The sequence below is a fragment of the Lucilia sericata genome, unplaced genomic scaffold (genome assembly GCF_015586225.1).
Source record: "Lucilia sericata isolate MDLA Ls3-8-SP2 unplaced genomic scaffold, ASM1558622v1 Contig000023F_arrow, whole genome shotgun sequence".
Taxonomy (NCBI): Eukaryota; Metazoa; Arthropoda; class Insecta; order Diptera; family Calliphoridae; genus Lucilia; species Lucilia sericata.
In genome coordinates this window covers 303,409-317,289 of record NW_023994061.1, presented here as the reverse complement: position 1 = coordinate 317,289, position 13,881 = coordinate 303,409, and the positions used below count along the sequence as shown (strand labels likewise).

General features: G+C 31.4%; 1 protein-coding gene across 1 annotated transcript in view; it reads left to right on the top strand.

The window, feature by feature from the left end:
- The first annotated feature begins 2,134 nt into the window (after positions 1 to 2,134).
- The window catches only part of LOC119609416, a 99,039-nt gene continuing 87,292 nt past the window's right edge, over positions 2,135 to 13,881 (top strand). Inside the window, exon 1 of the mRNA XM_037964179.1 lies at positions 2,135 to 2,620. The gene's annotated coding sequence lies outside the window, so the exon portion shown is untranslated. The remainder of the gene's footprint in view (positions 2,621 to 13,881) is intronic.

Here is a 13,881-nt window from a genome sequence, read left to right as displayed (position 1 = left end):
GGCTCTCTTCCCATGATTCTCAGATTGAATCGCTGATTTCGCTCTAATTATCTTCTGGCAGTGGGTTAATATGTATGTTTGTTAACCTTTGTTATCGCCATAGTTAGTCCAATCCATTTAACATATTCCGTCACAGCACAGACTTCCGTTTGGAACCTACTGTTGAGATTGTGGTTTCCGTGTTTTCCATGTGTCTGGATTCCATTTTATCTCCCAATTTAAAGCCTAGGTGTGCGATCGGGCTTGTTTATCCAATACGTCCAGTATACATTGAATAACTTTTTTTGCATAAGAACCAGATTGTGTGACAATAGTTATTCACAGTTGGGTTTCGATGAAAGTGCCTTTAGAAGAACCTTAGATTTTAGTGTCATGTAAGAAAAATAATATGTTCCATTTAACATTGTGATGTCCTAGGTACGTAATATCAAATCTCCTGCCCGTGTTATTAACCACTGATTCTGATTAGACATGGGTTTTGGAAAAGTTCACTACAGTTTACATAAAATTCTCCAGGAGTCTCATTCTCTAATTTTCAAGTAGCATTTATCATAATTTTGAAATCACACAAAAGTTCCAAACTTCTAAATATATTGTATATAAAATATGTATAATAAAAGGTTTTTTCTTTCTTTATAGAAAATATAAGAACGAACAAGTGAGAGTGTTATATTCGGCTGTGCCGAATCTCATATATGGGCCGATCCTAAACAAAATGGTTGAAAGGTTTTGTCTCGTAAGAAATTTACATGTGTCGCATTTCATCGCTTTACTCGTATTTTTAAGCCAGTAATGAGCGTTAAAGCCATTTTCTTAAGGGTAAACCATATGTGGGGTAGAGTCGATTGTGCACCGATGCACATAAAATTTGGAAGAGAGATTTTGGCTCGCGAGGAAAATTTATTGCTATATTCGTATTTTTTTAGCCAGTAATCAGTGTTAAAGTCATTTTCTGAAGGGGACCTTTTATGGGCGGTAGGGTCAATTATGGACCGATCCTCACTAAATTTGGTAGAGAGATTTTCGTCACTTTATTCCTAAAAAAATTGGTATGGAGGTTCTGGCTCGTAAAAAACTTACTTATAACGAATTCCATCGCAATTTCAACTGTCTAGCTCCTCCCGTGTGGTCCTTATCGTGATTTAAGATCCTCTTAGAATTTAATAAGGATCCAGAATAAATATACTTGTATGGGTCTATGACCAATATTTCGATGTGTTGTAAATGGAATGACAAAATCAATGTACCCCCATCTTCAATCCCCAAAAATGAGCAATGTTTTTCGATATTCGCATATCTCTCACAGCTGGTAAAATACTTCAAAAGTAAGTAGTTGAAATCCAGATTTGGACATTTTTTCACTTATTAACAGACTAGCATAACTCAAAGACCATCCTTTCTAAAAATAGCTTTGATAATTTTAAGATATTTGACTCAATATCATATTGATCCTCTCTTCGCTTCCTTGCGAACGTTAGAAAACTCAAAAATACTGTTTTAATTTATTGTAATCGGGTCATAATTGGACATTATTTTTCATATATGGGCAATTTGTGTCAAGTGACCCAACTTAAAATTTTGCACCAGCTCTATCGGTCAAGAACTATCGGAGTTAGAGGTGGTCAAATTGTGACATTTTCGTCACTTGACAATTCGTCACAATTGCCTATATATATAATATTATATAGAAATATTTAACATTTTCTATTTTACTACTTATGTTCACAATTCTTTTTATAAAAGTACTTTATTTTGTTACTTTCCTTTCGTTAAAAATCCTGCAAGAGAATAGCGGACAAGAGAATAAATAACATTACACGGCGTATACTTAACATTTTCTCATTTTATCAATCATACGTACCGTAGTACAAACTGTAAAGCTCTACATAAATGTTACCTTAAAGTGTTAAGTAACATTGCTTTAAGAAAACAACAACTAAAGTAACAGCTAAATTCTATCCTTAAAGTACATGAGTGGCTCTTGTAAAACGTAAACAATGTAAAAAGGAATCAAAACAAATCAATGATTTGAAAGCGCCTGCGTTAACATGCAATATGATCGAAAAATATGTTTTATAGCTGCTAATCTGAGACGCTGCTGGAAAATCTCATTCAGTCACACGTGTACTTTCAAACAGTTCATAGCCCGTAAAGGAGCAACGGTGCAACGAAAAGTTAAAAAAGCAAAAAATAAGTAATAATATCACACAAAATAAAAAGAAAAGTAATTAGAAATATAAGAGAAGTGATGGTGATGATGTAAAATATCTCAAGAAAAAGTGTTAAATTTAAATCAATTAAAAAATATATATTCTAGAAGCAGTTATTAAAAGTTGAAATAATTGAAGATCAAAATTTGCAAATATTCATAAGTATTTTAAAATAATAATAAAAATTTTTAAAATAATAAGTAAAAATTTAAATAATAAATTGCTCATTAAATATTTTTAAAATAACCAATTTAAAATGTGCAATAGCTATAACAATTATATTAATATAATTAAGTGAAACCTTTTAAATATAAAATAAATTCTTGTTTATGTTTTCTACATGTTTTGTACTAGTGTGAGTGTAATTAAAATTTTAAATTAATTGGATACAGATCACTGATTTTTAAAAGGTAAATAATTACGACGTTAAATAAATTCCCTTGGGTACAAGTAAATAATACACATTTTTATTATTATTTACTTTGTTAGTTATTTATTCTCTTTGAAAGTTAAAACAAAAACAACAACAAATATATGAAAATAAACCTCAAGTGTTTAATACTTAAAGTTCAATGAAATAGGATAAGTTTAAGAGGAAATCAAAATGTGTTTAAAGGGTTCATAGATGCTGTGGAATTTTTTTCTTAAAAGTTAAACTTTTTAAAGTCTTAAAAGAATTGAGTAGAAATTCAAATTTAATGAAGTTATAAATTACTTATGAATTGTGTATGAATCATAAAATAAAATCTAAACAAATTTATAAAAGAAATTTAAAATAAAAAAACTTTGTTAAACACAAAAGACTTGAGTGCTTCATCTTCACAAATAAAGTTTTTTTCAACAATTTTTACAGGAAAATTTTTAAAATAAATCACATAACAAAATTTCAAAAAAGTTTCGGCGAAATTTTTGTACAACAAAATTAAAAGCTGTAAAAGCATTTTTATTATTTTCTTCTTTCAAAGTTTTAATTATTTATATTGTGAATAAAAGAAATTTTTTTATAACAGAATTTTTCAATTACACAAATGAAAAATGTTTATACATTTAATGAAAATTTTAAAAATAAACTCATGAAATATATAACATAAATTTTTCAAAAATCTTAAACTAAGGCTTAATCGATTAAATAGTAAGAAATGAGTCTAAAATTAAACAAGTGAGACTGTTATATTCGTCTATGTCGAATCTCATATAACCACCATCAAGCCGTACGCCCTAAAAGGAATGCTCCCCTAAATACATACATCAGGGTGATATGTGAAATATGGCTTAAATTAATTATGGACCAAGCTCTTTCGAATTAACAAAATATTAATTTTTAAAAACATTATATTTTTGTTCAATTTTTAAACCATGAATTATGGAGCGATTGTCGTAAAATTTAATAGAAAGGTTTCGATTCGTATATTACTTATTTTTTTCGAATTTCATCTCTATACTCTCATTTTTACGCCAGTAATGAGCGTTAAAGTAATTTTCTGAAGGAGACCTTATAGGGGGTAGGGTCAATTATGGGCCGATTATCATAAAAATAAGTGAAAAGGTGTTGGTTCTTCAGAAACTTACTCATGTCAGATTTCATCGCAATACTCATAATTTTTAGTCAGTAATGACCGTTAAACTCATTTTCTAAAGAGGATCTTATATGGGGTGTATGATCAATTATGGACAGATCCTCAAAAAAATTGGTAGAAACTTATATATGTCAAATTTCATCGCTATACTCGAATTTTTATGCTAGTAATGAACGTTAAACTCATTTTCTGAATGGGATCTTAAATGGCGGGCAGAGTCAATTATTGGCCGATTCTCATAAAATTTGGTATAGAGATTTTTGATCATATGAAACTTAGCTATGTCGAAATTTATTGCTATAATCCTACTTTTAAGCAGTTATGCCTGTTAAAGGTGTTATTCGGTGGTCCACTTATATGGGGGCTAAGCGAAAACGTTGGCCGATATTGCCCATATTCAATATCAAACAAACCTTACCTATAAGGAATATTTGCGGAATCTAGCTTTTTCCGTTCGAACTTTATCGTGCTTTCAACAGACAGACAGATGGACATGGCTAGATCGTCTTAGAATGGGCCTATGATGTGTTACAAACGGAATGACAAAATCAATACACCCCCCATCTTTTTTGATGGTGGGTATAAAAAATAAAATTTTATTAGAAGGAAAATATATTTACTATTAGAATATCGATAATGAACTAAATTTTAGTTTAATTTTTACACAAAACTAAGCTATAGAGTATATACAGCCAAGACCTCCCAGTAGAAATTTCCATTACCATGTAAGGGGTTGAAATGCTATACACAATAGATGTTATTGGAAGCAAGTAGGTACTTACCACATGAGATTACAAGTAATTAGAAAAAGTAGAAAAAGGCATTGAAAATCGCAGCTTCTATATCTGCACTGGCAAGATAACTAATGAATTAGGAAATATTTACATAACACACAATACAATGACTACTTTTTCTAATTATTTTGTAATCATTTGTGGTAAGTACTTGCCTCCAATCACATCACCGTGTTAAAAAAATGACTTAAAATGCTATTGTGTAAGTAAATTTTAGCATGGTAATGAAAATGTTGACTGGGTTGGACCAACCATAGAAAAAATTTATTTATAAAATGTATTCACATCGAATATTATTCATATATCGTTATTTATTAGTGAGTTATGTGCGTTAATGTGGTTTTCATAAGTCAACTTTATATATATATAATTACGAGCTCTAAAGCCGTCATATCTCAGGAAGTGATTCTAAGCCAAATGGTATACTTTAAGATGAATGTAGAACCTGTAATTCTATGCGTTATAAACATCAGAAAAACTCCAGTTAAAATGTACATAAATGATAAAAGTACATTCATATATTCTGGGTCCCTATAAGATTCTAAGAAGTTCTAGCAATGTCCGCCAGTTGAGCTAAAATTTTGCCCAAATATTTTTAGTCAATGCAATTTGTTTGGTATTGAAAATGGCCAACTGTCCACGATTTTATGTAGCCCCCATATAAAATCATGTTTAGAAAGCGTTTTAACGATAATATCGACTTTAACACTAAGTGTAACAGATAATACATTATGTGGTCAATTACAATTACTTGAAATGTGTAATTGAGCAATAAACGATTACAATTATTTGTAATATATTTTTTTCGGAATTTTCTTAAATTTGTCATGTATAGTTTTGACTAAATTTGAGTGTAACATTGAATAAATATTTCTCAATGTTACAGACTTTATCACCATGAATTGACCTAATCCCCTAGAGGGCTTTAGTAAATCATGGGTCAATTACGGACAAATCATGATGGAATTTGCTAGCGTGATTAAGGTTCTCATAAAACTATCAATTCGATTTTTCCCTAGGTATAAATCTGTGTTCAAACTGTAAATATATATACTTACTTAATATATCAGCTCTTAACTCCAGATTTTACATTAAATGTTTACATTAAAGTGGGTGTAAACCCAACAACACAAACATTTTATCTCTATATATTTCACTATAAGTAAGTTGTATGTGCTATAATAATAATCTGAAATAATTATATCTGACACATATTTATATTTATTTTAGGTTAATTATTATCTTACCAATTTCTCTTTATTACAAAATAATTTAATTTAACGATAAATTTACGTTGAAGGGCACTGTACACTCGGCTTCGATTGTGCTGAGTTAAGAATTCTTATTTTTTTTTTTTTTTCGCCAACTTTTATTTTCTTAAACTTTCTGTTTATTATTCCTCTTTGCATTCCATTATACTTACATACTTTTACACTTATTATTATTCGTTTCACTATTTCCCCACTAGATATTCAAAAGCATATATACATACACACATATTTACATTCAACCATTGAGATTCTTATTTACATTAGAGTAGGTTATGTTATGTTTTTGTTTGCAACATCAATTTCCTTTTTCCAGTTTTTCATATGTTATATGTATGTACGTCCTGGTGTATGTGAATTTTTATCTATTTGTATGTGAAGTGTTTGTCCTTTTGTATGTTTAGTTGAGAAGTGTCTCTTTGTGTTGTTCTAATAATGTTTATTCTAGTGTAACTAAATTAAGTGAAACCATTTTTCTACACTATACCCCCAGAGAAATAGCTTCTAGTTGTAGTGGTGCTAGCGATACTAAGTGCTGATATTTGTTATAGAATGGAAATATTTTTGAAAAAATATATTCAAACCAAAGCCTGCAGATGTGGTAACAATATCCGTAGAGGCTAAAAAATAGAATAAAAATAAGAACATATATTTGCACTTCATCAGAATTGTGAAAAAATATATTTTTTGTGGTTTAATATATGAAAAGGAAAATTGTTTATATTTTATTTGGAAATATGCATGAGCTCAATATAAACAGAAAACACATTATTGAAAGTATAATTAAATGGACACTTTATTGTATATCCTTAATGTATATAGAATGAAATGAAATATGTTGTGTTATGAGAATTTATTATAAATGGTTTTCGAGAGAAGATTTCTTTAAGGTGCTGAAAATTAATATATTTAATAGCTCACGAAAACATGCTATTCTCTAAACCATTGAATTTGTATTACACTTTTCTATTCACTTCCCTTGTGACAGTTTCATCATATATCGAAGTCCAATGAGTCGAGCCTGAGTTTCATAATGAGAAGAAGTTTTACTGAAATTTTAAAAATTTCATATAATTTTCAAAACTTTGGTATGATTACTTAAGGAAAAACTCTAAATACCGGCCTTTATTTTCATTTGTCAAATTACAATAATCATTTGGAATGCTAAAATTATCTCTAAATCTTATTAAAATAAATGTACAAACAGTTAAATGTTTACTCTTAATGCTTATTTCTATTCTAAAGCATTAAAGTAGTGATTTGCTAAATGTTTAATGAACATTTATAATACTGTCCTGTCTAAATCCTTTGCATATAATTAATTTTGTCCTATACACATTTCAATAAGAACTAGTGCAATTACTAAAACAATTACATACAATATTGTCAATTTTGACAGACAATAATTGTTTCAACACATTTGTTTATCTGCTTATATTCCTTATCTAAACTACACACATAAATACATAGCATATATGTATGTGTTTAACTTTAGTGTATATGCCCTGCAGTTCGACAAAGAGAATCAGAACAAGTAATAGTGTTATATTCGGCTGTGCCGAATCTTGTATACCCACCATCAAAACATTGCCGAAAAGGAATGCTTCATCTATATATATAAAATTCTAACGTTACTGACTGACTGACTGACTGATTCACTGACTGATTCATCATCGCACAGCCTAAACGGTTGAAGCTAAAGAGCTGAAATTTGGACAGGAGGTTGGTCTCCCGCCAAATAGATCCACTAAGACGGGATTTTTGGAAATTCGAATGTTTAGGGGGTAATAAAGGGTAAAAACGGGTAAATTCGGTAACCTTATATCTCCTAAACTAGAAAAGATACAAAAACAGTTTAAAGCTTATCGCCGTTCATTTAAAAAATAAACGGACAGGTGTCTGGTACTTTTTTAAAATTCGGCCCCTTTAGGGAATAAACGGGTAAAAACTGTATTTTGGTACTTTTTTCGCACCCCATGTATCTTTTAAACCAGTGCACATTCAAAAAATATTTTTGACTCCTTCATAACTTAACGAAAAAATAAAAATATAAATTTAGTACTTTTTGGATATTCGGACGTTTAAGGGGTTAAAATTGTACCTATTTTTGGTACTTTTTTCATAAAACATTGTTTTTGGTTTATTAACTTATACATATGAATACATAATAACGGGCTCCCACTACGATGTTGCAACTTTTTGGAATAGAATTTTTATTTCGTTAATGGGGAGGAAAAAAGTACCAAAAGGGGTAAAAACGGGAAATTTGATTTTATTCAACCACAGTGATCCGATTTAGATAAAAATTTTAAATTTAGAAACACTAAATATCCTAATGGGGTGTTATTTGGAACCCCGGTACCAAGTGATATTTTTTGGTACTTTTCATTCTCCAACTGGTCCTTTTTGAGTTTTCTATGATATTGAAATAGAAACATGAAATTAATAATAAAGGGACTTTTCGCTACTTTTTCGTTCTACACAGGTACTTTTTTGAGTTTTCTTTAAAATTAAACCTAGAAACATGAAATTAAGCATGTAGAGCTCGGAGTAAATGAGAATCTATAAAATGGGACTTTTTGGTACTTTTTATACCCTCCACCACCATCAGTGGTGATAGAGGGTATATATAACTTTGTCATTCCGTGTGTAACACCAAGAAATATTCATCTGAGACCCAACAAAGTATATATATTCTGGGTCCTTATCAAATTCTGAGTCGATTTAGCTATGTCCGTCTGTCCGTCTGTCTGTGTAAAACACGCTCACGATAAAACGAAGCAATAGAGCTTAACCAAATTCACCCAAAATGTTCTTCATTTTCCTAAGTTGTTTGGTATTGCAAATGGGCAAAATCGGTTCACACCGGGAAAAGTTATGAATCAAAATTTAAAACAACCTCGGAAAAAATAAGCATTTTTTACACATTCTGATGTAATTTTCTCGAAAACTATGTAAGATAATTCCATGGAAATCACCATACATTCGTTTCTGCACAAGATCTTGATCCCTGCTGAAAATTGCCAGAATCGGTCCACAATTTCATATACCTCCCACACAAAAGTACATATTCCCGGAAAATGGGTTTTTTGTTAATAACTTCTGCCACAATGTCGATATCTTCACAAAATTTTACAAATTAAAATCTTATGTCAATAGAATTCTTTCAGAGGAAAAATTTTATGGATCGGTCCATAATTGGACATAGCTCCCATACAAGGTCCCCTCCCGAAAATCACTTAAACGCGCATAACTCATTACTAAATTAAGATATCCATATAAAATTTTATATAAGTATTGCCCATATGTATAGAAATATTACTGTGGAAGTTTTTTCCGATCGGTCCATAATTGGTCATAGCTCTCATACAAGGTCCCCTCCCGAAAATCACTTAAACGCGCATAACTCTGTACTAAATTCAGATATCCATATAAAATTTGGTACAAGTATTGCCCATATGCATAGAAATATTACAGTGAAATTTTTTTCCGATCGGTCAATAATTGGTCATAGCTCCCATACAAGGTCCCCTCTCGAAAATCACTTAAACGCGCATAACACATTACTAAATTAAGATATCCATATAAGGTTCGGTACAAGTATTACTCATACGCACAGAAATATTACTGTGAAATTTTTTTCCAATCGGTCCATAATTGGTCATAGCTCCCATACAAGGTCCCCTCCCGAAAATCACTTAAACACGCATAACTCATTACTTAATTAAGATATCCATATAAAATTTGCTACAAGTATTGCCCATGTGCATAGAAATGTTACTGTGAAATTTTTTTCCGATCGGTCCATAATTGGTCATAGCTCCCATACAAGGTCCCCTCCCGAAAATCACTTAAACTCGCATAACTCATTACTAAATTAAGATATCCATATAAAATTTGGTATAAGTATTGCCCATATGCATAGAAATATTACTGAAATTTTTTTTCCGATCGGTCCATAATTGGTCATAGCTCCCGTACAAGGTCCCTTTCAGAAAAACACTTAAAGGCACATAACTCATTACCAAATAATGATATAAATAAATACTATTTTTGTTCATAAATACTATTTTGTAATGCAAAAAGCACTTAATGTTATTTCAAAAATTTTTCACGATCGGTCTATATTTGGTCATATCTCTCATACTTGGTCCTGCCCCTAAAAGCGCTTTAACCGTATGTAACTATTTGCATTATCAATTTGTGTAGAACAAAATTATATATAAAATCCTTAAATCTTTCACACACATGAATACATGCAAATACGAGATATCGCTAAAGCATATCTTAGGGCGCTATAAAAATTTAAATGAAAGTGGCGTTTCTAATGTTCAATAAATCTTGGAATTGTAGTAGATTTAAGCTGTTTAAATCTTGGGATTTTTCTATTTAAGACATGAGTAAACTTGTTTCTACAAATATTTTATTAATTAGAAATGTATTAATACAAAAGTTGCTGGTGGAGGGTATTTAAGATTCGGCTCAGCCGAATATAGCACTCTAACTTGTTCGTTCTTCAAAAGGTACTTTTTGAATTTTCTATAATATTGAACCTAGAAACATGAAATTAAACATGTAGAGACCGGAGTAAATGAGAATCTATAAAAGGGGACTTTTTGGTACTTTTTCGTCCTTCGACTGGTACTTTTTGAGTTTTCTATAAAATTTAACCTAGAAACATGAAATTAAGCATGTAGTGCCCTTAGTAAATGAGAATCTATAAAAGGGGACTTTTTGGTACTTTTTCGTCTTTCGACTGGTACTTTTTGAGTTTTCTATAAAATTTAACCTAGAAACATGAAATTAAGCATGTAGAGCCCGGAGTAAATGAGAATCTATAAAAGGGGACTTTTTGGTACTTTTTCGTACTTCGACTGGTACTTTTTGAGTTTTCTATTAAATTTAACTTAGAAACATGAAATTAAGCATGTAGAGCCCGGAGTAAATGAGAATCTATAAAAGGGGCATTTTTGGTACTTTTTTGTTCTTCAAAAGGTACTTTTTGAATTTCCTACAATATTGAACCTAGAAACGTGAAATTAAGTATGTAGAGGATGGATTAAGTGAGAACCTATAAAAGGGGACTTTTGGTACTTTTTCGTTCTTCAAAAGGTACTTTTTGAATTTTCTATAATATTGAACATAGAAACATGAAATTAAGCATGTAGAGCCCGGAGTAAATGAGAATCTATAAAAGGGGACTTTTTGGTACTTTTTCGTTCATAAAAAGGAATTTTCTATAATATTGAACCTAGAAACATTGAACCTAGAAACGTGAAATTAAGTATGTAGAGCCTGGATTAAGTGAGAACATATAAAAGGGGACTTTTTGGTACTTTTTAGTTCTTCAAAAGGTATTTTTGGATTTTTGTATAATATTGAACCTAGAAACGTGAAATTGAGCCCGGATTAAGTGAGGACCTATAAAAGGGTACTTTTTGGTACTCTTTCGTTCTTTAAAAGGTACATTTTGAATTTTCTATATTATTGAACCTAGAAACATGAAATTAAGCATTTAGAGCCTGGATTAAGTGAGATCCTATAAAAGGGCACTTTTTGGTACTTTTTCGTTCTTCAAAAGGTACTTTTTGTGTTTTTATAATATTGATCCTAGAAACATGAAATTAAGCATGTGGAGTTAATTAGAATCTATAAAAGTGGGCCCTTTGGTAGACATAAAACTAAGCAATCAGGGACTTGAGTGAATGAAAATTTAAACTGGAATATTTTGTGGTACTTTTTCGTTCTTTTTGAATTTTCTATAATATTGAACTTAGGAACATGAAATTAAATAAAATAGGTCTTTTGGTACTTTTTCGTACTTCACTGGTACTGGTACTTTTAGAGCTTTCTAAAATATTTAATATATAAACATAAAATTAAACACGCAGTATCCTAATTGAACGAAAATTGAAAAATGACACTTTGGTACTTTTTTGTTCTTTTACTAATAATTTTCTATAATATTGAACCTAAAAACATAAAATTGGACATGCAGCTTCTTGATTGTATAAAAATCTGTATGCGATTTTTTTTGGTTTCTGGTTGAAAATTAAACATGCGTCATCCTGATTTAATGAAAATATATAAAAAGGCACTGTCTGGTACTTTTTCGTTCTTCAACTGTTTTTTTTTTTAATTTTCTGTAATATTGAGACTAGAATCATAAAATCAAACTTAAAGAGTTCTCTAAAAGGGGAATTTTACAATAATGATATTTATTTTATTCCATTACGATGAGGGTAGCGAAGCACACTGGGTATAGCTAGTTATAAATAAACGTTGATATGTAAGAATCGTTGCTTTTGTTATTATCAAAACAATTTTCTCATTTATTGCATCTATGTATAATTTTACCATCATACATACATATGTATATCGATAGGATCAATTATGGACTGATCCTCCTAAAATTTGGTAGAGAAGTTTTTATGGAATTTTGTCGCTGCACTTGTAGGTTTTGGTCAATTATAGACCGATCCTCGTCAAATTTTTTAGAACGATTTTAGTTTAGGCTAGTAATGAGCTTTAAAGCCATTTCTGAAGGGGACCTTATATGGGGGGGTAGGGTCAATTATGAACCGATCCTTATAAAATTTTACAAAGCGATTTAGGTTCCTATACAATATGTTCATATTGAATTTCATCGCTATAGCTGCTTCTTTCAGTCAGTTATGAGCGTTAAAGTCATTTTCTGAGGATAAGGTCAATTCTGGACCGATCCTCATAAAATTTTACAGTGATATTAATGTTCTTATAAAATATGTTCATGTCGAATTTCATGGCTATAGATGCTTCTTTTGGATAGTTATGAGCGTTAAAGTCATTTTCTGAAGGGGGCCTAATACCTTATCCTAGCTACTTCCGTTTGGACTCTATCGTGTTTTATACCCCCATCTTTTTTGATGGTGGGTATAAAAATATAGTGATTTTCACTAACGTCTAACCACCCGGTTGGCTCTAATTCGTCTTTCGGCACGGATGTACCCTTTGCAAACGAGGATGAAAATTATCTTCACTTTAGTGTCCCCTTTGTAAGCGAGAGGGGGACACTTAAACATACTTAAGCTTTTTGTCTGTCTTTTCGTAATCTATGGGGTGACAATTCATTTCCTAGTAGGACAAGCACATGAAAGATCGGGAAAGTCTCCATATATTGGAGATTAGTACTGATTTAGTATGCCTTTTTACGCTTGGGAAGTTCTTCGGTGCATTGTGATTGATCCCTTGCTGCCTGTCATTCCTCAACGGGGTTGCTATGGTAAGAGATTAGATAGCTCGAGTTCTTTAACAAAGTGCTTGTACATGGACCGGCTCAGCCATATACAACAATTGCTACCTGTGTTCTTCATTGAAGGATTCATTAGGACTGTCTCTAGTCTCCCCAGTGGATGAAAAAGATCACCGTGAAATTAGGCCGTCATGGCAGGTGTTCACGAAAACTCTTAACATGTGACTCCCCCCGAGAGCATGTTACCTTAAAGAAATCTCCACTTTGGTGTTATTGCAATATACGGAGGAAAAGAGGTGATACCAAGACCTCTAGTCTGCGGGGACTATAAACTAGTGATGATCAAATGTATCCTCGGTCTTTCCTTGGAATGATTTGACATGGGGTCTAACCAGCGTATTATATAATCTGGCACTACGTGTCGGCAGTTGCCCGCAGGATTTGTCCTGGCTAGTCAGTTTATTTAGTTTCCTTTGGGATCCACGTTGTGGCTGTGGTTTATACCCAAATTCGCGGGGAGAGAATGTTGGTTCAAGGACTGATATATCCAAATGCCAAATATGTGTGGATTCTCTCTCCGGTGCTGTTGCCATCTCAACAGATGTCACAGGGTGATGTGACAGAGCAAATTATGCTGGATTCCTGAATCCGTTGAGTATCTCTTACTTTTCGTATAGTTGGGAAATTTTCAGGTTGACACTTGGTAGTTGCCTGTCATCACGAAGATCGTTCTTTATGGTCTGAGAATGGAACTGATGTAATTGGTGAGTGATCGGGAAGGACTCGAATTGACTTTGGAAA